This window comes from Phyllobates terribilis, unplaced genomic scaffold, assembly GCF_046119375.1.
Source record: "Phyllobates terribilis strain yellow unplaced genomic scaffold, ASM4611937v1 Scaffold_5__5_contigs__length_657084704, whole genome shotgun sequence".
Lineage (NCBI taxonomy): Eukaryota > Metazoa > Chordata > Amphibia > Anura > Dendrobatidae > Phyllobates > Phyllobates terribilis.
This window is the reverse complement of record NW_027362765.1, coordinates 654987213-655013652: the sequence shown is the minus strand read 5'-3', so window position 1 is coordinate 655013652 and position 26440 is coordinate 654987213. Positions and strand designations below refer to the sequence as shown.

At 49.9% G+C, this 26440-nt stretch overlaps 12 non-coding genes and 1 pseudogene across 12 annotated transcripts; all 13 read right to left on the bottom strand.

The window, feature by feature from the left end:
- Positions 1–1469: 1469 nt before the first annotated feature.
- On the bottom strand, positions 1470–1660 carry LOC141149110 (U2 spliceosomal RNA). The gene has a single exon (XR_012245420.1). It is a non-coding gene; the product is annotated as a U2 spliceosomal RNA (small nuclear RNA).
- A 1115-nt stretch (positions 1661–2775) lies between these two features.
- Positions 2776–2966, bottom strand: LOC141149108 (U2 spliceosomal RNA). The gene has a single exon (XR_012245419.1). It is a non-coding gene; the product is annotated as a U2 spliceosomal RNA (small nuclear RNA).
- Positions 2967–4080: 1114 nt separating this feature from the next.
- On the bottom strand, positions 4081–4271 carry LOC141149895 (U2 spliceosomal RNA). Its single transcript, XR_012246174.1, has one exon. It is a non-coding gene; the product is annotated as a U2 spliceosomal RNA (small nuclear RNA).
- Positions 4272–5386: 1115 nt separating this feature from the next.
- Positions 5387–5577, bottom strand: LOC141149892 (U2 spliceosomal RNA). Its single transcript, XR_012246173.1, has one exon. It is a non-coding gene; the product is annotated as a U2 spliceosomal RNA (small nuclear RNA).
- A 1115-nt stretch (positions 5578–6692) lies between these two features.
- On the bottom strand, positions 6693–6883 carry LOC141149107 (U2 spliceosomal RNA). Its single transcript, XR_012245418.1, has one exon. It is a non-coding gene; the product is annotated as a U2 spliceosomal RNA (small nuclear RNA).
- A 5874-nt stretch (positions 6884–12757) lies between these two features.
- LOC141149106 (U2 spliceosomal RNA) lies at positions 12758–12948 on the bottom strand. The gene has a single exon (XR_012245417.1). It is a non-coding gene; the product is annotated as a U2 spliceosomal RNA (small nuclear RNA).
- Positions 12949–14063: 1115 nt separating this feature from the next.
- On the bottom strand, positions 14064–14257 carry LOC141150274 (U2 spliceosomal RNA). Its single transcript, XR_012246531.1, has one exon. It is a non-coding gene; the product is annotated as a U2 spliceosomal RNA (small nuclear RNA).
- A 5564-nt stretch (positions 14258–19821) lies between these two features.
- Positions 19822–19899, bottom strand: LOC141151074 (U2 spliceosomal RNA; annotated as a pseudogene).
- Positions 19900–21014: 1115 nt separating this feature from the next.
- On the bottom strand, positions 21015–21205 carry LOC141149105 (U2 spliceosomal RNA). Its single transcript, XR_012245416.1, has one exon. It is a non-coding gene; the product is annotated as a U2 spliceosomal RNA (small nuclear RNA).
- A 1115-nt stretch (positions 21206–22320) lies between these two features.
- LOC141149104 (U2 spliceosomal RNA) lies at positions 22321–22511 on the bottom strand. The gene has a single exon (XR_012245415.1). It is a non-coding gene; the product is annotated as a U2 spliceosomal RNA (small nuclear RNA).
- A 1115-nt stretch (positions 22512–23626) lies between these two features.
- Positions 23627–23817, bottom strand: LOC141149795 (U2 spliceosomal RNA). Its single transcript, XR_012246079.1, has one exon. It is a non-coding gene; the product is annotated as a U2 spliceosomal RNA (small nuclear RNA).
- Positions 23818–24929: 1112 nt separating this feature from the next.
- On the bottom strand, positions 24930–25120 carry LOC141149794 (U2 spliceosomal RNA). The gene has a single exon (XR_012246078.1). It is a non-coding gene; the product is annotated as a U2 spliceosomal RNA (small nuclear RNA).
- A 1112-nt stretch (positions 25121–26232) lies between these two features.
- Positions 26233–26423, bottom strand: LOC141149102 (U2 spliceosomal RNA). Its single transcript, XR_012245414.1, has one exon. It is a non-coding gene; the product is annotated as a U2 spliceosomal RNA (small nuclear RNA).
- Positions 26424–26440: the final 17 nt, after the last annotated feature.

Sequence of the window (26440 nt, the reverse complement as noted above, 5' to 3'; positions counted from 1 at the left end):
GGATGATGTTGCAAACATACTGGATGTTTTTCTCACAGCGAAACTTCTCCAAAACGTCAATTCGCACTGTATTTCTCATCCGGGGTTCACCCGATGCATATGACAGCACAGCCGGCATCTCTTCCAAAAAAAGTACGCCAACTACGGAAAGAAAAAAAAAGGCATATGCCTTTTTAGGGGATCACTTCCCGTTGCTCCCGGACTAAGCCTCTCTCCCTATAGCAGCAGGGGGGTGAAGTCCCTCCGAAGAGGAACGATCCCCCCAGGCCGAGAGAGAGGGTACCGGAAGCACCCAGATAGACAACAACCAAACAGACAAGCTGTAAGATCGAAGCCAAAAGGCCGAGAAGCGATAACCAGAATTGGTTTCAAACTACGGAGCCACCCAAGGATCCTGAAAAGTCCATTTGTGGAGATGAGCTCCTGGACTCCTGTTAAGAAGACATGTTGTCAACCTCTAGATCCCTTACATGCCTGCACTTTTCGGCTTGCTGCTGCTGCAATCCACGCGTTTTAGATCTGCATAACTCCACCTCTTTAAACACAGCACCTTCACCCCCTGCTGTTCCCACCCGCCTCAACACCGTTGGAAGGGAGGAGAACCAATTAAGGCGGGGGGTGGGGTGGAACGAGCAGCTGTCTACCCTTAGCAGGAGGGCTCCTGATTACATACCTCTCCTGCTGCTGCTGCTGCTGGCTGTCCAGCAGCAGACTGAAGGTGGCTGCTGCTGTGCACAGGTATATAAAGGCTCAGAGCCTATTATGACACGCGCAGCCAGCGTTCCATTGCCACATTCCATCTACTGCAGGCAGGATACCTGGCTGGCTGAATGTCGCTGAGAAGCTCACAGAGACCGCCATAAGCAACAGTTTAACAGAATGCCACAGACTAATCAACCAAACTTTTTGGGTTGGGTTCTCTTTTATAGTCTGCAGGCATTAAATGAAAGAAGTCAGTGTTCCAGCAGAAGGAGACAACGTTTCAGAAAAGGCATTGTAGCAAACCAAAAAAGAAATTTTAAGCGCAGCAGAGTAACCAGCGCACATACCTGTTAGCTCAGGTGAGTTTAAAAGGCTGCTGTTGATAACAAGGGCATTTGCTAAATAGATGGTGTGTGTGCAACAATATACTGAAAGGTCAATTATATTGTGCAGCTTATCTCACCACCTGTAGTTATTTAGGTGAAAGCTCCAAAATGCTTGCCTAATATGTCTGTTTATCCAAAAGGAAGTAAAAAGGGAGAGCTAGAAAGATAGCATTGCATCACATTACATGGCAATGCAATGCACAGTTGCTGAAGTTGAACCAAAATGAGCTTGTAATCTGGCTTCTGCAACTTTGAACATGAAAAATCCAATGAGGAGAAGAAAAGCAAAGCCAAAGAGTCCATCCCAAAATCCGACAAACAAGCAAAATGAACAAAAAACATTGAATTCAATTCTTTCTGATTTTAGAAACTGCATTAAAGAAGGGGTGCACCGGTCCTGGAGATACTGCAATACCAGGTCAATGCGTGGAGTGGACAGAGCAAGCTCTTTTTCCATCTCCCTGTTCTAAAAATCCATTTAATATATGGTCCCCAGATAGGGGACGTATCAGATATTAAACTGATAAGAACAGATACTACACTTGATCTTAGCCAAAAGGCCGAGAAGCGATAACCAGAATTGGTTTCAAACTACGGAGCCACCCAAGGATCCTGAAAAGTCCATTTGTGGAGATGAGCTCCTGGACTCCCGTTAAGAAGACATGTTGTCAACCTCTAGATCCCTTACATGCCTGCACTTTTCGGCTTGCTGCTGCTGCAATCCACGCGTTTTAGATCTGCATAACTCCACCTCTTTAAACACAGCACCTTCACCCCCTGCTGTTCCCACCCGCCTCAACACCGTTGGAAGGGAGGAGAACCAATTAAGGCGGGGGGTGGTGTGGAACGAGCAGCTGTCTACCCTTAGCAGGAGGGCTCCTGATTACATACCTCTCCTGCTGCTGCTGCTGCTGGCTGTCCAGCAGCAGACTGAAGGTGGCTGCTGCTGTGCACAGGTATATAAAGGCTCAGAGCCTATTATGACACGCGCAGCCAGCGTTCCATTGCCACATTCCATCTACTGCAGGCAGGATACCTGGCTGGCTGAATGTCGCTGAGAAGCTCACAGAGACCGCCATAAGCAACAGTTTAACAGAATGCCACAGACTAATCAACCAAACTTTTTGGGTTGGGTTCTCTTTTATAGTCTGCAGGCATTAAATGAAAGAAGTCAGTGTTCCAGCAGAAGGAGACAACGTTTCAGAAAAGGCATTGTAGCAAACCAAAAAAGAAATTTTAAGCGCAGCAGAGTAACCAGCGCACATACCTGTTAGCTCAGGTGAGTTTAAAAGGCTGCTGTTGATAACAAGGGCATTTGCTAAATAGATGGTGTGTGTGCAACAATATACTGAAAGGTCAATTATATTGTGCAGCTTATCTCACCACCTGTAGTTATTTAGGTGAAAGCTCCAAAATGCTTGCCTAATATGTCTGTTTATCCAAAAGGAAGTAAAAAGGGAGAGCTAGAAAGATAGCATTGCATCACATTACATGGCAATGCAATGCACAGTTGCTGAAGTTGAACCAAAATGAGCTTGTAATCTGGCTTCTGCAACTTTGAACATGAAAAATCCAATGAGGAGAAGAAAAGCAAAGCCAAAGAGTCCATCCCAAAATCCGACAAACAAGCAAAATGAACAAAAAACATTGAATTCAATTCTTTCTGATTTTAGAAACTGCATTAAAGAAGGGGTGCACCGGTCCTGGAGATACTGCAATACCAGGTCAATGCGTGGAGTGGACAGAGCAAGCTCTTTTTCCATCTCCCTGTTCTAAAAATCCATTTAATATATGGTCCCCAGATAGGGGACGTATCAGATATTAAACTGATAAGAACAGATACTACACTTGATCTTAGCCAAAAGGCCGAGAAGCGATAACCAGAATTGGTTTCAAACTACGGAGCCACCCAAGGATCCTGAAAAGTCCATTTGTGGAGATGAGCTCCTGGACTCCCGTTAAGAAGACATGTTGTCAACCTCTAGATCCCTTACATGCCTGCACTTTTCGGCTTGCTGCTGCTGCAATCCACGCGTTTTAGATCTGCATAACTCCACCTCTTTAAACACAGCACCTTCACCCCCTGCTGTTCCCACCCGCCTCAACACCGTTGGAAGGGAGGAGAACCAATTAAGGCGGGGGGTGGGGTGGAACGAGCAGCTGTCTACCCTTAGCAGGAGGGCTCCTGATTACATACCTCTCCTGCTGCTGCTGCTGCTGGCTGTCCAGCAGCAGACTGAAGGTGGCTGCTGCTGTGCACAGGTATATAAAGGCTCAGAGCCTATTATGACACGCGCAGCCAGCGTTCCATTGCCACATTCCATCTACTGCAGGCAGGATACCTGGCTGGCTGAATGTCGCTGAGAAGCTCACAGAGACCGCCATAAGCAACAGTTTAACAGAATGCCACAGACTAATCAACCAAACTTTTTGGGTTGGGTTCTCTTTTATAGTCTGCAGGCATTAAATGAAAGAAGTCAGTGTTCCAGCAGAAGGAGACAACGTTCAGAAAAGGCATTGTAGCAAACCAAAAATGAAATTTTAAGCGCAGCAGAGTAACCAGCGCACATACCTGTTAGCTCAGGTGAGTTTAAAAGGCTGCTGTTGATAACAAGGGCATTTGCTAAATAGATGGTGTGTGTGCAACAATATACTGAAAGGTCAATTATATTGTGCAGCTTATCTCACCACCTGTAGTTATTTAGGTGAAAGCTCCAAAATGCTTGCCTAATATGTCTGTTTATCCAAAAGGAAGTAAAAAGGGAGAGCTAGAAAGATAGCATTGCATCACATTACATGGCAATGCAATGCACAGTTGCTGAAGTTGAACCAAAATGAGCTTGTAATCTGGCTTCTGCAACTTTGAACATGAAAAATCCAATGAGGAGAAGAAAAGCAAAGCCAAAGAGTCCATCCCAAAATCCGACAAACAAGCAAAATGAACAAAAAACATTGAATTCAATTCTTTCTGATTTTAGAAACTGCATTAAAGAAGGGGTGCACCGGTCCTGGAGATACTGCAATACCAGGTCAATTCGTGGAGTGGACAGAGCAAGCTCTTTTTCCATCTCCCTGTTCTAAAAATCCATTTAATATATGGTCCCCAGATAGGGGACGTATCAGATATTAAACTGATAAGAACAGATACTACACTTGATCTTAGCCAAAAGGCCGAGAAGCGATAACCAGAATTGGTTTCAAACTACGGAGCCACCCAAGGATCCTGAAAAGTCCATTTGTGGAGATGAGCTCCTGGACTCCCGTTAAGAAGACATGTTGTCAACCTCTAGATCCCTTACATGCCTGCACTTTTCGGCTTGCTGCTGCTGCAATCCACGCGTTTTAGATCTGCATAACTCCACCTCTTTAAACACAGCACCTTCACCCCCTGCTGTTCCCACCCGCCTCAACACCGTTGGAAGGGAGGAGAACCAATTAAGGCGGGGGGTGGGGTGGAACGAGCAGCTGTCTACCCTTAGCAGGAGGGCTCCTGATTACATACCTCTCCTGCTGCTGCTGCTGCTGGCTGTCCAGCAGCAGACTGAAGGTGGCTGCTGCTGTGCACAGGTATATAAAGGCTCAGAGCCTATTATGACACGCGCAGCCAGCGTTCCATTGCCACATTCCATCTACTGCAGGCAGGATACCTGGCTGGCTGAATGTCGCTGAGAAGCTCACAGAGACCGCCATAAGCAACAGTTTAACAGAATGCCACAGACTAATCAACCAAACTTTTTGGGTTGGGTTCTCTTTTATAGTCTGCAGGCATTAAATGAAAGAAGTCAGTGTTCCAGCAGAAGGAGACAACGTTTCAGAAAAGGCATTGTAGCAAACCAAAAAAGAAATTTTAAGCGCAGCAGAGTAACCAGCACACATACCTGTTAGCTCAGGTGAGTTTAAAAGGCTGCTGTTGATAACAAGGGCATTTGCTAAATAGATGGTGTGTGTGCAACAATATACTGAAAGGTCAATTATATTGTGCAGCTTATCTCACCACCTGTAGTTATTTAGGTGAAAGCTCCAAAATGCTTGCCTAATATGTCTGTTTATCCAAAAGGAAGTAAAAAGGGAGAGCTAGAAAGATAGCATTGCATCACATTACATGGCAATGCAATGCACAGTTGCTGAAGTTGAACCAAAATGAGCTTGTAATCTGGCTTCTGCAACTTTGAACATGAAAAATCCAATGAGGAGAAGAAAAGCAAAGCCAAAGAGTCCATCCCAAAATCCGACAAACAAGCAAAATGAACAAAAAACATTGAATTCAATTCTTTCTGATTTTAGAAACTGCATTAAAGAAGGGGTGCACCGGTCCTGGAGATACTGCAATACCAGGTCAATTCGTGGAGTGGACAGAGCAAGCTCTTTTTCCATCTCCCTGTTCTAAAAATCCATTTAATATATGGTCCCCAGATAGGGGACGTATCAGATATTAAACTGATAAGAACAGATACTACACTTGATCTTAGCCAAAAGGCCGAGAAGCGATAACCAGAATTGGTTTCAAACTACGGAGCCACCCAAGGATCCTGAAAAGTCCATTTGTGGAGATGAGCTCCTGGACTCCCGTTAAGAAGACATGTTGTCAACCTCTAGATCCCTTACATGCCTGCACTTTTCGGCTTGCTGCTGCTGCAATCCACGCGTTTTAGATCTGCATAACTCCACCTCTTTAAACACAGCACCTTCACCCCCTGCTGTTCCCACCCGCCTCAACACCGTTGGAAGGGAGGAGAACCAATTAAGGCGGGGGGTGGGGTGGAACGAGCAGCTGTCTACCCTTAGCAGGAGGGCTCCTGATTACATACCTCTCCTGCTGCTGCTGCTGCTGGCTGTCCAGCAGCAGACTGAAGGTGGCTGCTGCTGTGCACAGGTATATAAAGGCTCAGAGCCTATTATGACACGCGCAGCCAGCGTTCCATTGCCACATTCCATCTACTGCAGGCAGGATACCTGGCTGGCTGAATGTCGCTGAGAAGCTCACAGAGACCGCCATAAGCAACAGTTTAACAGAATGCCACAGACTAATCAACCAAACTTTTTGGGTTGGGTTCTCTTTTATAGTCTGCAGGCATTAAATGAAAGAAGTCAGTGTTCCAGCAGAAGGAGACAACGTTTCAGAAAAGGCATTGTAGCAAACCAAAAAAGAAATTTTAAGCGCAGCAGAGTAACCAGCACACATACCTGTTAGCTCAGGTGAGTTTAAAAGGCTGCTGTTGATAACAAGGGCATTTGCTAAATAGATGGTGTGTGTGCAACAATATACTGAAAGGTCAATTATATTGTGCAGCTTATCTCACCACCTGTAGTTATTTAGGTGAAAGCTCCAAAATGCTTGCCTAATATGTCTGTTTATCCAAAAGGAAGTAAAAAGGGAGAGCTAGAAAGATAGCATTGCATCACATTACATGGCAATGCAATGCACAGTTGCTGAAGTTGAACCAAAATGAGCTTGTAATCTGGCTTCTGCAACTTTGAACATGAAAAATCCAATGAGGAGAAGAAAAGCAAAGCCAAAGAGTCCATCCCAAAATCCGACAAACAAGCAAAATGAACAAAAAACATTGAATTCAATTCTTTCTGATTTTAGAAACTGCATTAAAGAAGGGGTGCACCGGTCCTGGAGATACTGCAATACCAGGTCAATGCGTGGAGTGGACAGAGCAAGCTCTTTTTCCATCTCCCTGTTCTAAAAATCCATTTAATATATGGTCCCCAGATAGGGGACGTATCAGATATTAAACTGATAAGAACAGATACTACACTTGATCTTAGCCAAAAGGCCGAGAAGCGATAACCAGAACTGGTTTCAAACTACGGAGCCACCCAAGGATCCTGAAAAGTCCATTTGTGGAGATGAGCTCCTGGACTCCCGTTAAGAAGACATGTTGTCAACCTCTAGATCCCTTACATGCCTGCACTTTTCGGCTTGCTGCTGCTGCAATCCACGCGTTTTAGATCTGCATAACTCCACCTCTTTAAACACAGCACCTTCACCCCCTGCTGTTCCCACCCGCCTCAACACCGTTGGAAGGGAGGAGAACCAATTAAGGCGGGGGGTGGGGTGGAACGAGCAGCTGTCTACCCTTAGCAGGAGGGCTCCTGATTACATACCTCTCCTGCTGCTGCTGCTGCTGGCTGTCCAGCAGCAGACTGAAGGTGGCTGCTGCTGTGCACAGGTATATAAAGGCTCAGAGCCTATTATGACACGCGCAGCCAGCGTTCCATTGCCACATTCCATCTACTGCAGGCAGGATACCTGGCTGGCTGAATGTCGCTGAGAAGCTCACAGAGACCGCCATAAGCAACAGTTTAACAGAATGCCACAGACTAATCAACCAAACTTTTTGGGTTGGGTTCTCTTTTATAGTCTGCAGGCATTAAATGAAAGAAGTCAGTGTTCCAGCAGAAGGAGACAACGTTTCAGAAAAGGCATTGTAGCAAACCAAAAAAGAAATTTTAAGCGCAGCAGAGTAACCAGCGCACATACCTGTTAGCTCAGGTGAGTTTAAAAGGCTGCTGTTGATAACAAGGGCATTTGCTAAATAGATGGTGTGTGTGCAACAATATACTGAAAGGTCAATTATATTGTGCAGCTTATCTCACCACCTGTAGTTATTTAGGTGAAAGCTCCAAAATGCTTGTGTAGCACCCTGAGGATTCGGCTGCTACAGGGGTATTGCACCTCAAACCAGAGGTGTGATATTCCACTCCCGGGTAAGGAAGGAGTGTGGAACTGAGCTCGGTAGGCTGCATGCACTACACACATCCCATTTCCGAGGAGCAGACCGACGGTACTCCCACTTAGAAATGTGCAGGTACGACCGAGTCTGTTCCTGGCTGGAGTGGGAGGGGGGTGGTACATCCCAAGTAGTGTAGGGGCAGATAGGGGGAGCAGCCTGGGTAAAGTTAGGAGCTCATTGGGTGCTGGTCACCTGAGCTCACACATAGAGGGTGTATATAAGGTGGGCACCAACTAAGAACAGGGTCAGATGCAGAGAGAAAGTCAGGAGCAGAGGAGAAGAAAGACCCAGAGTGAGAGAGGAGAAGACAGAGAGACCCAGAGGGGGAAAACAGCAGAAAAGGACTCCAAGATCCCAACTTAAATCCCCGGGTGAAGAGTCGGCATCAGGGTACCGGAACCCAAGCTGGTGGGGGTAAAAACATTCCCCAGCCAGAGACTGGAGACCGTGGGCAGCGTTTGCCACGGTCACCCACCACATCCACCCCGAAGGCACACCACATGAAGGGTCAGGGAACCCAAGGCCAAGGGTGTCCCAACAGAAGGCCCGAGGGAGCTGGACCTAGGTGGTTCACTGGTGGGGACGGCCAGAGAACGGGACAGAAGGAGAGCTCAGGGCCACGCTCCGGACTTATTTGGGGGTTGGCTGGATCCAGGACCTGGTGGACGCAGCACGGCTCGGGTGGTCACTCGAAGCTGGAGTGACCAGTACAACATCTGCAGTAAGTAAACACCCTTAACTGCACAACCCGACTCTGTCTTCACTGCCGTCTGCACTGCACCACCACAACCCCCATCCTCTGCACCTGTCCCCCCTGAGGCTATACCCCTCCCGTTGGGGGTTATCTCACCAAGCTGCGCACCCACCATCAGCCTCAGCGGACCCTGCTGCAGCGGCGGCCACAGTGACCGCATCACAACGGGTGGCGTAGTCGACACAAAAGAACTCTTAATAACATCTGTAGGACTGCCACATAACACTGAGTTTGACGCCCTGGGCACGGGCCGGGTCACAGCCGCTCGGAGACTACAACCCCCCATCTGATCCGGTGCCGGGTATTCCCCTCAAAAAGGAATATGTCACAGGGGGCGCGTCAACTTTGGCGTAGTCGGCAGGATTACGTGCCCGCAACACCCGGGTACTGCGTGCCTGAAGAAAAGTGCAAGTTTACCTCAGAAAGAAGTCTCCCGCCGGTTCCGGAGGGTCCACGCCATCGGACCCCATCACAAGTCGCTTCCCGCCGATTGTCCGCCATTTCCAGCTTGTTCCCGCCATCTGCAGAGTTTCCCGCCACTGGGCGACGCTTCCCGCCAAATCCGAAGATTTCCTGCCTTGGAAGAGCAGCGGACGCCATTATGGGCGTGCCAAAGGAGGGCAAGAGGCCGCCTCCCATCGTGGGCCAGGACAGAAAATGGCGCCAAAAGTGGAAACCGCCCCCACCAACAGAGACTGTGATGCTGGAGGTGTCTGTCAGCGTGAAAGAACTACCCCTGGAGCTGACAGTCACCGAGTTGCCCCGGGACCGCCCTCGAAGTGGGAGGAGACGAAAGGAAAGAACGAAGATGGGTGCCGCCTGGAGCAGTCTGGAGCGAGCGCACCCGGAGGCAGGAAGCCTGGAGAAGAGTAGCAGAGAAGCTCACCCGGAGATGGCGAGAGAGCAGAGCAGCACCGGCCCACTGGCCAGGAGCCTGCTGGAAGAAGAGCAGAGCAGCACCGACCCGTTGGTCAGGAGCCTGCTAGACACCACGACCCCACTAGGCCTAGTGGAGGTCCTTGCACAGCTCCCCCGAGACCGGGAGTGTGCACAGACTGCCCTGGAGGGCCTCGCACGGAGGATGGCCCGGGTACAGCGCGAGATATTGGCGGAATGGAGCCGGGAGATGGCCCAGCAAGCTGAGACCAGTCAACGGAGCACGCTACCCTGGAAGAGGAAACAGACCGCCTCTGAGGATGGCGCGGGAGGACCAAAGGCCGGAGACGGCGCCGAGAAGGGAGCCGGACGCAAGGAGGCAGGTAAAGGGGACGCCTATACCCCACACCGGGAAACCACCCACCTGCCCCAGCTCCCCGTCGCAGAGCCCGAAAGTCCCCCTGCTGTGCCCGTAGCCGCCATGTCACCGCTATGGACTAGGCCCCGACCGGAAGCCGCCGCAGCGACCCCTGTGACGTCATGCGCCTCGACCCGGAGCGTGACAAAGCAGGAAATACCACCAGCCTGGTCGCAAGGCCTAGTACCCCCGGGCGCCGCATCACCAACAGCGCCCCCTACCTCCGCGGAGCCTCCGGCCTGGTCGCAAGGCCAGGTAGCCCAGGGCGCCGCCGTATTAACGGTGCCCTTCACCTTCCAGGTGCCCCAGGCCTGGCCGCAAGGCCCGGGCAACCCGGGCGCTAACACCACCGCGCCCATAAGACCAAGAGTGCCGCATCTGGGAGAGGACCTGTTTACCCAACACACGTGCCCAGATGGGCAGCCTTTCATCTGGCCCCAGGAATATCATGAACTGGAACGGCAGAGGAAGGCTGGGGCCATGTGTGCACCCCTGATCCCGGCTCCAAAGCCCGTAAAGAGGATCTCGCCCCGCTAGAAGAGGCCCAATTTGAGTGGGACCCCACCGGAGAGGACCTAATGGGGTTCACTCAGGAAACCAGGGCAGCTGCAGCGGAGCGTGCTGAGTGTTGCCGACAGCAGCTCGAAGAGTTTGCGAGGGAGCGGAGAGAGAGGCGGGTCCGGGAGCAACAGGCCCAAGTACGGAGCGCCGAGCAGAAGAGCCGAACCAGGAGGGACCCCCGTGCAGCGCACAGTCCCCGTACCACCGGGACTGTAATAAAGTTTAACCTGCAGCATGGGTGGGGCTTCATCAGAGACAACAACACCCCCGGCGACGTCTTTGTCACGCGCAGAGATGTGGAGTCCCATCTGCCGGAGGGGCACAGAGGTCGTGACCTTTATATCGGGGACGAGGTCACCTTTACCCGGCACAAGTGTGCCAAAGGACCTTACGCCCTCCATGTGCATCGCCTGACAGTATAGTTACCCGATCCGGGTACCAAAGAAACTGTTGCTACATATATATAGTCCCCGTTGGGACCAGCATGAGTGAACTGTTTACCCGTTATTCAGTATCCATACCAGGCTGAGGACTGTGAGCAGCCATTCCCTTCCCTTTACCTGGCCGAGGACTGAGAGCGGCCAACTTCCCCTGTATATAGTTGCGCTTCCTAAAGCGCCCCCTACTGGTTTTTATAGGAAAGCCAGTTTTCCAGAGAGACTGTCGCGCTTTGCCCGGTCGCGCGTTGCACAGTGACCGGAGGAGGAGCCAGAGGCGACGAGAATGTTTTATCTGAAAAGTTTTATGCTAATATATGTTGTTTTATATGTTTTATATGTTTATGAAAAATTTGTATGTTTTTGGTGTTATGTCTTACAGCCCGAGGACGTGCTGTGATTTACCAGGGGGGAATGTAGCACCCTGAGGATTCGGCTGCTACAGGGGTATTGCACCTCAAACCAGAGGTGTGATATTCCACTCCCGGGTAAGGAAGGAGTGTGGAACTGAGCTCGGTAGGCTGCATGCACTACACACATCCCATTTCCGAGGAGCAGACCGACGGTACTCCCACTTAGAAATGTGCAGGTACGACCGAGTCTGTTCCTGGCTGGAGTGGGAGGGGGGTGGTATATCCCAAGTAGTGTAGGGGCAGATAGGGGGAGCAGCCTGGGTAAAGTTAGGAGCTCATTGGGTGCTGGTCACCTGAGCTCACACATAGAGGGTGTATATAAGGTGGGCACCAACTAAGAACAGGGTCAGATGCAGAGAGAAAGTCAGGAGCAGAGGAGAAGAAAGACCCAGAGTGAGAGAGGAGAAGAGAGAGAGACCCAGAGGGGGAAAACAGCAGAAAAGGACTCCAAGATCCCAACTTAAATCCCCGGGTGAAGAGTCGGCATCAGGGTACCGGAACCCAAGCTGGTGGGGGTAAAAACATTCCCCAGCCAGAGACTGGAGACCGTGGGCAGCGTTTGCCACGGTCACCCACCACATCCACCCCGAAGGCACACCACATGAAGGGTCAGGGAACCCAAGGCCAAGGGTGTCCCAACAGAAGGCCCGAGGGAGCTGGACCTAGGTGGATCACTGGTGGGGACGGCCAGAGAACGGGACAGAAGGAGAGCTCAGGGCCACGCTCCGGACTTATTTGGGGGTTGGCTGGATCCAGGACCTGGTGGACGCAGCACGGCTCGGGTGGTCACTCGAAGCTGGAGTGACCAGTACAACATCTGCAGTAAGTAAACACCCTTAACTGCACAACCCGACTCTGTCTTCACTGCCGTCTGCACTGCACCACCACAACCCCCATCCTCTGCACCTGTCCCCCCTGAGGCTATACCCCTCCCGTTGGGGGTTATCTCACCAAGCTGCGCACCCACCATCAGCCTCAGCGGACCCTGCTGCAGCGGCGGCCACAGTGACCGCATCACAACGGGTGGCGTAGTCGACACAAAAGAACTCTTAATAACATCTGTAGGACTGCCACATAACACTGAGTTTGACGCCCTGGGCACGGGCCGGGTCACAGCCGCTCGGAGACTACAACCCCCCATCTGATCCGGTGCCGGGTATTCCCCTCAAAAAGGAATATGTCCCAGGGGGCGCGTCACTTGCCTAATATGTCTGTTTATCCAAAAGGAAGTAAAAAGGGAGAGCTAGAAAGATAGCATTGCATCACATTACATGGCAATGCAATGCACAGTTGCTGAAGTTGAACCAAAATGAGCTTGTAATCTGGCTTCTGCAACTTTGAACATGAAAAATCCAATGAGGAGAAGAAAAGCAAAGCCAAAGAGTCCATCCCAAAATCCGACAAACAAGCAAAATGAACAAAAAACATTGAATTCAATTCTTTCTGGTTTTAGAAACTGCATTAAAGAAGGGGTGCACCGGTCCTGGAGATACTGCAATACCAGGTCAATGCGTGGAGTGGACAGAGCAAGCTCTTTTTCCATCTCCCTGTTCTAAAAATCCATTTAATATATGGTCCCCAGATAGGGGACGTATCAGATATTAAACTGATAAGAACAGATACTACACTTGATCTTAGCCAAAAGGCCGAGAAGCGATAACCAGAATTGGTTTCAAACTACGGAGCCACCCAAGGATCCTGAAAAGTCCATTTGTGGAGATGAGCTCCTGGACTCCCGTTAAGAAGACATGTTGTCAACCTCTAGATCCCTTACATGCCTGCACTTTTCGGCTTGCTGCTGCTGCAATCCACGCGTTTTAGATCTGCATAACTCCACCTCTTTAAACACAGCACCTTCACCCCCTGCTGTTCCCACCCGCCTCAACACCGTTGGAAGGGAGGAGAACCAATTAAGGTGGGGGGTGGGGTGGAACGAGCAGCTGTCTACCCTTAGCAGGAGGGCTCCTGATTACATACCTCTCCTGCTGCTGCTGCTGCTGGCTGTCCAGCAGCAGACTGAAGGTGGCTGCTGCTGTGCACAGGTATATAAAGGCTCAGAGCCTATTATGACACGCGCAGCCAGCGTTCCATTGCCACATTCCATCTACTGCAGGCAGGATACCTGGCTGGCTGAATGTCGCTGAGAAGCTCACAGAGACCGCCATAAGCAACAGTTTAACAGAATGCCACAGACTAATCAACCAAACTTTTTGGGTTGGGTTCTCTTTTATAGTCTGCAGGCATTAAATGAAAGAAGTCAGTGTTCCAGCAGAAGGAGACAACGTTTCAGAAAAGGCATTGTAGCAAACCAAAAAAGAAATTTTAAGCGCAGCAGAGTAACCAGCGCACATACCTGTTAGCTCAGGTGAGTTTAAAAGGCTGCTGTTGATAACAAGGGCATTTGCTAAATAGATGGTGTGTGTGCAACAATATACTGAAAGGTCAATTATATTGTGCAGCTTATCTCACCACCTGTAGTTATTTAGGTGAAAGCTCCAAAATGCTTGCCTAATATGTCTGTTTATCCAAAAGGAAGTAAAAAGGGAGAGCTAGAAAGATAGCATTGCATCACATTACATGGCAATGCAATGCACAGTTGCTGAAGTTGAACCAAAATGAGCTTGTAATCTGGCTTCTGCAACTTTGAACATGAAAAATCCAATGAGGAGAAGAAAAGCAAAGCCAAAGAGTCCATCCCAAAATCCGACAAACAAGCAAAATGAACAAAAAACATTGAATTCAATTCTTTCTGATTTTAGAAACTGCATTAAAGAAGGGGTGCACCGGTCCTGGAGATACTGCAATACCAGGTCAATGCGTGGAGTGGACAGAGCAAGCTCTTTTTCCATCTCCCTGTTCTAAAAATCCATTTAATATATGGTCCCCAGATAGGGGACGTATCAGATATTAAACTGATAAGAACAGATTTTTTTGATTGAATATATCTTTTATTAGCACAAAAAATAAGTTAACAGACAGTGTACAGTGCCGCAGCCCAGTACACACAGAATTCTACATCATATTTACATAGCATGAGGATACGACGCACTAACTAGACACATCACACCCCTATGCTACACAAAACACTCAATCTGAAAGAAAAAGCATGTCAATCAATACAGTACGACGAACCGTGATAAGGGATGGGGATTGGGAAAAAGGGGATGGGGAGGGGAAAATCACAGGCCCGAAGCTTTATTGAAAGACAAGACACATAAGGGGAGAGGGGGAGGAGGGGTTTAGTCCTCGTCCTCGTCCTCCGGACCGTCCATGATGGAATAGTCTCTGAGCAGGCTGTGGATCAGCCTGCGGCAGTCCTGGATGGACATCCTCTCCCTCCTCAAGATGAGCCGGTTCCTGGCGACCCAAACGGCATCCTTGAAGCAGTTCATAAGGCACCAAGCCTCCTGGATGGCTCCGACGGTATGAACCCCAGGGAAGAGTCCGTAAAGCACAGAATGGTGCGATAGGCTCGCCCTGGGGACAGAGTTCCTCAGGTCGTCCTCAAGTGCAGTCAATAGGCGCTGTGCAAATCCGCAGTCCCAAAAAGTGTGCAAAGATGTTTCCTCCACGAAGGGGCACCTTGGGCAGTACCGGGTCTTGCACAGGCTCCGGGCATGCATGAATGACCGGACGGGCAGTCCGCCCTGAATCGCCATCCACGACAAGTCCTTGTGCCCGTTGGTCAGCCTGTCAGACGACACATTTGTCCACACAGTCTCCAGCGTGTCCTGGTGAAGTCCTGTGATGTTCTCCACGTCATCCTTGGCTCTGATTAGCTTGTGGATAGTTTTGGGCTTCCACAAGTCGGGCTTGAGTCCCTCCAGTTGATGCTCCCCCACAAATCGAACGACGTCTCCGTAGAACCATGGCGTCGTCCAGTTGTAGGGGAAGGAGCTGTCCCACTTGTCCCAGCCGAGTCGCCTCCAAAGAGGAAGCAGGAAGAAGCGAGACATGGACCTGCCCGCGGAGCCATTCTTGACTTGCAAAGTCCGGCGGACACAATCACACACAAAAGAGGATCGCAGGAGGGTGGGGATATCTGGAACGCCCTTCCCACCCTTGCGAGGCTCCTTGTACATGACGGCCCGCCTGACTCTGTCCATCTTGGATCCCCAGACAAAGTGAAACACTGTCCTGGTAATGGCCCTGCACACAGTGACGTGTGGGGGCCAGGCCTGCGCCGTGTACTGCAAGACGGGCAGGACCTCATTACGCAGGATGAGTGCCTTACCCTCACAAGTGAGGTGTCTGAGGCTCCAGAGTCCGATCCGTTGCTTCACCTTGGCCAAGCGTTCTTGCCAGGACTTGAGGGCCGCTCCTTCCTTCCCGAACCAGACTCCCAGCACCTTGAGGAAATCCGGTTGAATGTTGAAGGGGAAGGGGGCGGAGGAGGCCGGCTGCCAATCCCCGAAGAGCATGGCTTCCGACTTCCTGCAGTTGACTTTGGCCCCTGAAGCCCGGCCGAACCTCTCACACGTCTGGACGAGGGCGTCGACTGAACCACGATCAGCGCAGAAGACGGTGACGTCGTCCATGTAGAGCGAGCACTTGACCTCGTGTCGTCCCGGACCCGGTGCGGTGATCCCTCTGATCTCTCCATTCTGCCGGATAGCCTCTGCGAAGAGTTCTATAACACAAACAAAAAGAAGAGGTGATAGAGGGCAGCCTTGTCTGACCCCAGAGAGGACAGGGAAGGGGTCAGTCTTCCAGCCGTTCACCAACACCGAGCTGTGGATATAAAAATACATCAGACGGACATACGAACAAAACATGTTACCCAAACCTAACCGGTGCAGAGCTCGGCCCATGAACTCGTGGGAAACCCGGTCGAAGGCCTTCTCCTGATCCAAGGAGACCAGGGCCGCGTGTGCGCGGCGGACCTTGATGTACTCGACCGTGTCCCGCACGAGAGCGAGGCTGTCTGCGATGCGACGTCCAGGGATGCCGCAGGTCTGGTCCGGGTGGATGATCCGTCCGATGACCGTCTTAAGTCGTGTCGCCATCGTCTTGGCCAGGATCTTGTAGTCCACGTTGAGCAGAGTGATGGGACGCCAATTCCTCAGGTCGCACCTCTCTCCCTTCCGCTTGTACAGGATCGTGACCATTCCTTCCCTCAAAGATGGAGGCATTCTACCCTCCACCACCATCTCCTCGTACAGGTCCAACAGGTCCGGACAGATGAGGTCTCCCAGCGCTACATAGAGCTCCGCTGGAAGACCATCACTGCCCGGGGTCCTGCCGGTCCTAAAGGATTTAGCGGCAGAGAGCAATTCGCCCACCATCAGAGGTTTGTCCAAGGCTGCCGTGCCTGCAGGATCAAGATGGTTAGTGATACCTGACAGGAACTTATCAGCAGCGTCGGGGTCGGTAGTCTTGTGGGAGTAGAGTTCGCTGTAGAAGTCGCGGACGACCCTCATCACGTCCTCCTTCCCACGTCGCATGTTTCCGCTCTCGTCTCGCAGCTCGTTCAGGGGCGTGTGACCGGCATGAAGTTTCCTGAAAAAGAATGAGTTACATTTCTCACCCTTCTCCAGATTCTCCACTTTGGAACGGAAGATGATTCGCTTGGACTCCTCCTCAAAGTGCCTTTTCAGGCTCTTCTTGGTCTCCTCCAGCTCCTCCCTCACGTCCCAGCCGCAGTGAAGAAGGTCCTGCAGCGACCGCAGCTCGCGCTGCAGCCCTCTGAAGTCCCTCCTCTTCTCACACGCCTGTTGTCGACCCTTGGCCTGAAAGAAACAGCGAAACTCAAGTTTAACATATTCCCACCAATCAGAGACTGTTTGGAAGCTACCCTTGTAGGACTGCCACATTGCGTAGGCTGCTCTCAGCTCCTCCACGACTTCATCCTGAGCCAGCAGAGCACAATTCAGCTTCCAGGAGCCGGGGCCGGACGGAAAACCGTCGCCGAGGACACCTTGTAAGTGAATGGCTCTGTGGTCGGAGAAGAAGCAGGAGACCATCGAGTGCCTACTCTGCCTGACTGCCCGAGAGGTGAACACAAAGTCAATCCTGGAGCGGAGTGAGCCATCGGGTCGGCTCCACGAATAGTTCGTGGAGCCTCTCCCCATGGAGCCCACCACGTCCTGAAGAGAGGCCTCGGTTACCATCTCGATGAGCAGCTTGGACGTGATGTCCAACTTGGCAGATGTGCCAGAACTACGACCGTCCTCCTCGATGGGGCAGTTGAAATCCCCGGCCATCACTAAGGTCCTGGTGGTGGCAAGCTGAAGCCGCAGGGTCTGGAAAAGCTCCAAACGCTCATTCTTCAGTGGGGACGCATACACGTTGATGAACCTGACAGGTTCTCCCGCCCAGTTGTCATCTACAACAAGAGCCCTGCCGCAGATGAGCTCCTGGACGGACTCAAGCGTGAATGCGCCCCCCCTGATCAGAATTGCGACCCCCGCAGACTTGCAGTCACCCCCACCGGACCAGTAGGATGGACCGTGGGACCACTCCCTGGCCAGATGTTTGAAGGACCTAGAGGAGGGAACGGAACATTCCTGCAACATATAAACATCACACAACTGGGAAGTAAGGAAGGCATAAATAGTCTGACGTCTGAACTTGTCCTTGATGCTCCTGACATTAATGGAAAATAAGTTAATATTAGCCATCATGTAGGGAAAAAAGAAAAAGTTAGCGCAGGCAATACACCTTAGTTACCACTCCGGTCGGGTGGTCCCTCGTCGGTGTTGACTGCTGGTGACGGGATCACCAGCAGGCCCTCTTCCTCCATCTGGTCAAGCAGCGCGGCCTCGATCTCGGCGACCACCAGTTCCTCCTCTTCTGGCTCGGCCACCAGGGTCTCAACCATGTGCTCCATCTCTTCTGGCTCAGGGAGGGTATCCTCCTTTTCGCCTACGAAATCCAGAATCTTCTTTTTGGAGGATTCAGTAGCAGGGCTGTCCTCCACCTTCCTCTTTCCCCGGGTTGGAACTGGGGAGACAAGAAGGGGAAAATCCTCCTCGGAATAGATAGCGGCGGGTGGAGGAAAGGTTAATTCCACCGCTACCATGGTCTGGGGAGGGAGAGTGGCTGCCGGGGCAGGGGAAAGGACACCTGCTGAGGAGTAGGGGAAGGAGGAAGAGGAAGTGGAATCCTCAGCAGGGGTGGCCGGGGTGGGGGGGGATTGGACGGGGGTGGCAGGGGGAGGGATCGAGAGAGGGGTGACAGAACTCTTACCCTCCTTTGACTTTTTCTTCTGCTTCGGAGCTGCTGGGACCGTCGCTGGGGCTTTGGCCACCCACTCCTTGACCGCTTTGGCCTTGGTCGTCTCGGCCTTGGCCGCTGGGGCCTTGGTCGTCGCGTCCTTGACCTTCACAGGCCTGGTCGTCGGGGCCTTGTCCTCCGTAGCTGGGGTCGTCGCAACCACCGATGCCCAGGATCTCTCACGCCTGGGGCAATCCTTGTACAGATGAGCCGCCAGCCCACACAGGTTGCAGGACGTCTTCTTCGGGCAGTCCTTCGAGCTGTGTCCCGTCACTCGACAAATCCTGCAGGCATCCTCCTTGCAGTCCTTCATCTCGTGGCCGTTCTTGCCGCATCTCCTGCAGTTCCGCGGCATGTCCGGGTAATAGATGAGGCCGTAGGAGTTGCCCAGGGAGAATGTCGGGGGCAGGTGCCGAAGTCCGTCTGAGTACGCCAGGTCCCTGTGAAGTCTAACGGTCACCGACCACTTACCTGTCCAGAAGCCGAGTCCATTCAGGATGTGAGAGGGTTCCTTCACAACCAAACAGAAGCGTCTCAGGAAGGTACAGATGTCTTGGCCTGGGGTGTGCGGGTTGCGCATGGAGACCGTGATCCTCCTTTCATCCCTCTGGATAGGGCAGCTACCTGTAAAGGCAGAGAAAGAATTATCCGGTCCTTTTGCGCTTACCATTTCCCAGAACCTCCTGCAGGTGTTCACAGTGGCGAAGGTGACGAAGAAGATCCCCGTCAAGAAGGTCTGGATGCTGAGGGTGTCCGACCTGGAGAAGCCTCGATCCAGCAGCATCTTCTGGCAGAACACGTCCGAGGACATGTCCGGCACCCTCCCATCCACTTCCTTCAGCTTCAGGGCCACCGTCTGCCGCATCCATGGCTCCAGGGCTGGAGCTTCGTGGCGGGGCTTCTGGGGTCCCTTCTGCTGGCCAGTCGTGGAGGCAGAGTCCATGGGGTCAGAATCGGCTCCTGGCTGGGCCCTCCTGGCTGTCCCCAGCTCCAGGCTCTTCTTTTCGGCCTTCCTCGCAGCGCTTGCCATGGCTTTCCTCCTGCAGTTACTTCTTGGAGCTGGATCTGGAACTCTTCCCGGAATGGGTGGAGCTATGCAGATTCTTCTCCCGTCGTGTTCTGGACAAATTCCCCGAAAGGTCTTTGTCTCGATGATTTTCTTCCTCGAAGATTCCACAGGACAGCCCGATTCTTCTCCGAGTCTTCGTCTTCTTCTGGATTCTTTAGAGCTTCTTCCTCCCACCGATATCCGCCTTCGTTCTCCGATGTCAGCTGGGATCCGAAGCTCTTCTCCTTCCGAGTTCGATCGCTCTCGTCAAGTGTAGATCGTAGCTCTTGTGTTCTTAAAAGAACAGATATTACACTTGATCTTAGCCAAAAGGCCGAGAAGCGATAACCAGAATTGGTTTCAAACTACGGAGCCACCCAAGGATCCTGAAAAGTCCATTTGTGGAGATGAGCTCCTGGACTCCCGTTAAGAAGACATGTTGTCAACCTCTAGATCCCTTACATGCCTGCACTTTTCGGCTTGCTGCTGCTGCAATCCACGCGTTTTAGATCTGCATAACTCCACCTCTTTAAACACAGCACCTTCACCCCCTGCTGTTCCCACCCGCCTCAACACCGTTGGAAGGGAGGAGAACCAATTAAGGCGGGGGGTGGGGTGGAACGAGCAGCTGTCTACCCTTAGCAGGAGGGCTCCTGATTACATACCTCTCCTGCTGCTGCTGCTGCTGGCTGTCCAGCAGCAGACTGAAGGTGGCTGCTGCTGTGCACAGGTATATAAAGGCTCAGAGCCTATTATGACACGCGCAGCCAGCGTTCCATTGCCACATTCCATCTACTGCAGGCAGGATACCTGGCTGGCTGAATGTCGCTGAGAAGCTCACAGAGACCGCCATAAGCAACAGTTTAACAGAATGCCACAGACTAATCAACCAAACTTTTTGGGTTGGGTTCTCTTTTATAGTCTGCAGGCATTAAATGAAAGAAGTCAGTGTTCCAGCAGAAGGAGACAACGTTTCAGAAAAGGCATTGTAGCAAACCAAAAAAGAAATTTTAAGCGCAGCAGAGTAACCAGCGCACATACCTGTTAGCTCAGGTGAGTTTAAAAGGCTGCTGTTGATAACAAGGGCATTTGCTAAATAGATGGTGTGTGTGCAACAATATACTGAAAGGTCAATTATATTGTGCAGCTTATCTCACCACCTGTAGTTATTTAGGTGAAAGCTCCAAAATGCTTGCCTAATATGTCTGTTTATCCAAAAGGAAGTAAAAAGGGAGAGCTAGAAAGATAGCATTGCATCACATTACATGGCAATGCAATGCACAGTTGCTGAAGTTGAACCAAAATGAGCTTGTAATCTGGCTTCTGCAACTTTGAACATGAAAAATCCAATGAGGAGAAGAAAAGCAAAGCCAAAGAGTCCATCCCAAAATCCGACAAACAAGCAAAATGAACAAAAAACATTGAATTCAATTCTTTCTGATTTTAGAAACTGCATTAAAGAAGGGGTGCACCGGTCCTGGAGATACTGCAATACCAGGTCAATGCGTGGAGTGGACAGAGCAAGCTCTTTTTCCATCTCCCTGTTCTAAAAATCCATTTAATATATGGTCCCCAGATAGGGGACGTATCAGATATTAAACTGATAAGAACAGATACTACACTTGATCTTAGCCAAAAGGCCGAGAAGCGATAACCAGAATTGGTTTCAAACTACGGAGCCACCCAAGGATCCTGAAAAGTCCATTTGTGGAGATGAGCTCCTGGACTCCCGTTAAGAAGACATGTTGTCAACCTCTAGATCCCTTACATGCCTGCACTTTTCGGCTTGCTGCTGCTGCAATCCACGCGTTTTAGATCTGCATAACTCCACCTCTTTAAACACAGCACCTTCACCCCCTGCTGTTCCCACCCGCCTCAACACCGTTGGAAGGGAGGAGAACCAATTAAGGCGGGGGGTGGGGTGGAACGAGCAGCTGTCTACCCTTAGCAGGAGGGCTCCTGATTACATACCTCTCCTGCTGCTGCTGCTGCTGGCTGTCCAGCAGCAGACTGAAGGTGGCTGCTGCTGTGCACAGGTATATAAAGGCTCAGAGCCTATTATGACACGCGCAGCCAGCGTTCCATTGCCACATTCCATCTACTGCAGGCAGGATACCTGGCTGGCTGAATGTCGCTGAGAAGCTCACAGAGACCGCCATAAGCAACAGTTTAACAGAATGCCACAGACTAATCAACCAAACTTTTTGGGTTGGGTTCTCTTTTATAGTCTGCAGGCATTAAATGAAAGAAGTCAGTGTTCCAGCAGAAGGAGACAACGTTTCAGAAAAGGCATTGTAGCAAACCAAAAAAGAAATTTTAAGCGCAGCAGAGTAACCAGCGCACATACCTGTTAGCTCAGGTGAGTTTAAAAGGCTGCTGTTGATAACAAGGGCATTTGCTAAATAGATGGTGTGTGTGCAACAATATACTGAAAGGTCAATTATATTGTGCAGCTTATCTCACCACCTGTAGTTATTTAGGTGAAAGCTCCAAAATGCTTGCCTAATATGTCTGTTTATCCAAAAGGAAGTAAAAAGGGAGAGCTAGAAAGATAGCATTGCATCACATTACATGGCAATGCAATGCACAGTTGCTGAAGTTGAACCAAAATGAGCTTGTAATCTGGCTTCTGCAACTTTGAACATGAAAAATCCAATGAGGAGAAGAAAAGCAAAGCCAAAGAGTCCATCCCAAAATCCGACAAACAAGCAAAATGAACAAAAAACATTGAATTCAATTCTTTCTGATTTTAGAAACTGCATTAAAGAAGGGGTGCACCGGTCCTGGAGATACTGCAATACCAGGTCAATGCGTGGAGTGGACAGAGCAAGCTCTTTTTCCATCTCCCTGTTCTAAAAATCCATTTAATATATGGTCCCCAGATAGGGGACGTATCAGATATTAAACTGATAAGAACAGATACTACACTTGATCTTAGCCAAAAGGCCGAGAAGCGATAACCAGAATTGGTTTCAAACTACGGAGCCACCCAAGGATCCTGAAAAGTCCATTTGTGGAGATGAGCTCCTGGACTCCCGTTAAGAAGACATGTTGTCAACCTCTAGATCCCTTACATGCCTGCACTTTTCGGCTTGCTGCTGCTGCAATCCACGCGTTTTAGATCTGCATAACTCCACCTCTTTAAACACAGCACCTTCACCCCCTGCTGTTCCCACCCGCCTCAACACCGTTGGAAGGGAGGAGAACCAATTAAGGCGGGGGGTGGGGTGGAACGAGCAGCTGTCTACCCTTAGCAGGAGGGCTCCTGATTACATACCTCTCCTGCTGCTGCTGCTGCTGGCTGTCCAGCAGCAGACTGAAGGTGGCTGCTGCTGTGCACAGGTATATAAAGGCTCAGAGCCTATTATGACACGCGCAGCCAGCGTTCCATTGCCACATTCCATCTACTGCAGGCAGGATACCTGGCTGGCTGAATGTCGCTGAGAAGCTCACAGAAACCGCCATAAGCAACAGTTTAACAGAATGCCACAGACTAATCAACCAAACTTTTTGGGTTGGGTTCTCTTTTATAGTCTGCAGGCATTAAATGAAAGAAGTCAGTGTTCCAGCAGAAGGAGACAACGTTTCAGGAAAGGCATTGTAGCAAACCAAAAAAGAAATTTTAAGCGCAGCAGAGTAACCAGCGCACATACCTGTTAGCTCAGGTGAGTTTAAAAGGCTGCTGTTGATAACAAGGGCATTTGCTAAATAGATGGTGTGTGTGCAACAATATACTGAAAGGTCAATTATATTGTGCAGCTTATCTCACCACCTGTAGTTATTTAGGTGAAAGCTCCAAAATGCTTGCCTAATATGTCTGTTTATCCAAAAGGAAGTAAAAAGGGAGAGCTAGAAAGATAGCATTGCATCACATTACATGGCAATGCAATGCACAGTTGCTGAAGTTGAACCAAAATGAGCTTGTAATCTGGCTTCTGCAACTTTGAACATGAAAAATCCAATGAGGAGAAGAAAAGCAAAGCCAAAGAGTCCATCCCAAAATCCGACAAACAAGCAAAATGAACAAAAAACATTGAATTCAATTCTTTCTGATTTTAGAAACTGCATTAAAGAAGGGGTGCAACGGTCCTGGAGATACTGCAATACCAGGTCAATGCGTGGAGTGGACAGAGCAAGCTCTTTTTCCATCTCCCTGTTCTAAAAATCCATTTAATATATGGTCCCCAGATAGGGGACGTATCAGATATTAAACTGATAAGAACAGATACTACACTTGATCTTAGCCAAAAGGCCGAGAAGCGATAACCAGAATTGGTTTCAAACTACGGAGCCACCCAAGGATCCTGAAAAGTCCATTTGTGGAGATGAGCTCCTGGACTCCCGTTAAGAAGACATGTTGTCAACCTCTAGATCCCTTACATGCCTGCACTTTTCGGCTTGCTGCTGCTGCAATCCACGCGTTTTAGATCTGCATAACTCCACCTCTTTAAACACAGCACCTTCACCCCCTGCTGTTCCCACCTGCCTCAACACCGTTGGAAGGGAGGAGAACCAATTAAGGCGGGGGGTGGGGTGGAACGAGCAGCTGTCTACCCTTAGCAGGAGGGCTCCTGATTACATACCTCTCCTGCTGCTGCTGCTGGCTGTCCAGCAGCAGACTGAAGGTGGCTGCTGCTGTGCACAGGTATATAAAGGCTCAGAGCCTATTATGACACGCGCAGCCAGCGTTCCATTGCCACATTCCATCTACTGCAGGCAGGATACCTGGCTGGCTGAATGTCGCTGAGAAGCTCACAGAAACCGCCATAAGCAACAGTTTAACAGAATGCCACAGACTAATCAACCAAACTTTTTGGGTTGGGTTCTCTTTTATAGTCTGCAGGCATTAAATGAAAGAAGTCAGTGTTCCAGCAGAAGGAGACAACGTTTCAGAAAAGGCATTGTAGCAAACCAAAAAAGAAATTTTAAGCGCAGCAGAGTAACCAGCGCACATACCTGTTAGCTCAGGTGAGTTTAAAAGGCTGCTGTTGATAACAAGGGCATTTGCTAAATAGATGGTGTGTGTGCAACAATATACTGAAAGGTCAATTATATTGTGCAGCTTATCTCACCACCTGTAGTTATTTAGGTGAAAGCTCCAAAATGCTTGCCTAATATGTCTGTTTATCCAAAAGGAAGTAAAAAGGGAGAGCTAGAAAGATAGCATTGCATCACATTACATGGCAATGCAATGCACAGTTGCTGAAGTTGAACCAAAATGAGCTTGTAATCTGGCTTCTGCAACTTTGAACATGAAAAATCCAATGAGGAGAAGAAAAGCAAAGCCAAAGAGTCCATCCCAAAATCCGACAAACAAGCAAAATGAACAAAAAACATTGAATTCAATTCTTTCTGATTTTAGAAACTGCATTAAAGAAGGGGTGCAACGGTCCTGGAGATACTGCAATACCAGGTCAATGCGTGGAGTGGACAGAGCAAGCTCTTTTTCCATCTCCCTGTTCTAAAAATCCATTTAATATATGGTCCCCAGATAGGGGACGTATCAGATATTAAACTGATAAGAACAGATACTACACTTGATCTTAGCCAAAAGGCCGAGAAGCGATAACCAGAATTGGTTTCAAACTACGGAGCCACCCAAGGATCCTGAAAAGTCCATTTGTGGAGATGAGCTCCTGGACTCCCGTTAAGAAGACATGTTGTCAACCTCTAGATCCCTTACATGCCTGCACTTTTCGGCTTGCTGCTGCTGCAATCCACGCGTTTTAGATCTGCATAACTCCACCTCTTTAAACACAGCACCTTCACCCCCTGCTGTTCCCACCTGCCTCAACACCGTTGGAAGGGAGGAGAACCAATTAAGGCGGGGGGTGGGGTGGAACGAGCAGCTGTCTACCCTTAGCAGGAGGGCTCCTGATTACATACCTCTCCTGCTGCTGCTGCTGGCTGTCCAGCAGCAGACTGAAGGTGGCTGCTGCTGTGCACAGGTATATAAAGGCTCAGAGCCTATTATGACACGCGCAGCCAGCGTTCCATTGCCACATTCCATCTACTGCAGGCAGGATACCTGGCTGGCTGAATGTCGCTGAGAAGCTCACAGAGACCGCCATAAGCAACAGTTTAACAGAATGCCACAGACTAATCAACCAAACTTTTTGGGTTGGGTTCTCTTTTATAGTCTGCAGGCATTAAATGAAAGAAGTCAGTGTTCCAGCAGAAGGAGACAACGTTTCAGAAAAGGCATTGTAGCAAACCAAAAAAGAAATTTTAAGCGCAGCAGAGTAACCAGCGCACATACCTGTTAGCTCAGGTGAGTTTAAAAGGCTGCTGTTGATAACAAGGGCATTTGCTAAATAGATGGTGTGTGTGCAACAATATACTGAAAGGTCAATTATATTGTGCAGCTTATCTCACCACCTGTAGTTATTTAGGTGAAAGCTCCAAAATGCTTGCCTAATATGTCTGTTTATCCAAAAGGATGTAAAAAGGGAGAGCTAGAAAGATAGCATTGCATCACATTACATGGCAATGCAATGCACAGTTGCTGAAGTTGAACCAAAATGAGCTTGTAATCTGGCTTCTGCAACTTTGAACATGAAAAATCCAATGAGGAGAAGAAAAGCAAAGCCAAAGAGTCCATCCCAAAATCCAACAAACAAGCAAAATGAACAAAAAACATTGAATTCAATTCTTTCTGATTTTAGGAACTGCATTAAAGAAGGGGTGCACCGGTCCTGGAGATACTGCAATACCAGGTCAATGCGTGGAGTGGACAGAGCAAGCTCTTTTTCCATCTCCCTGTTCTAAAAATCCATTTAATATATGGTCCCCAGATAGGGGACGTATCAGATATTAAACTGATAAGAACAGATACTACACTTGATCTTAGCCAAAAGGCCGAGAAGCGATAACCAGAATTGGTTTCA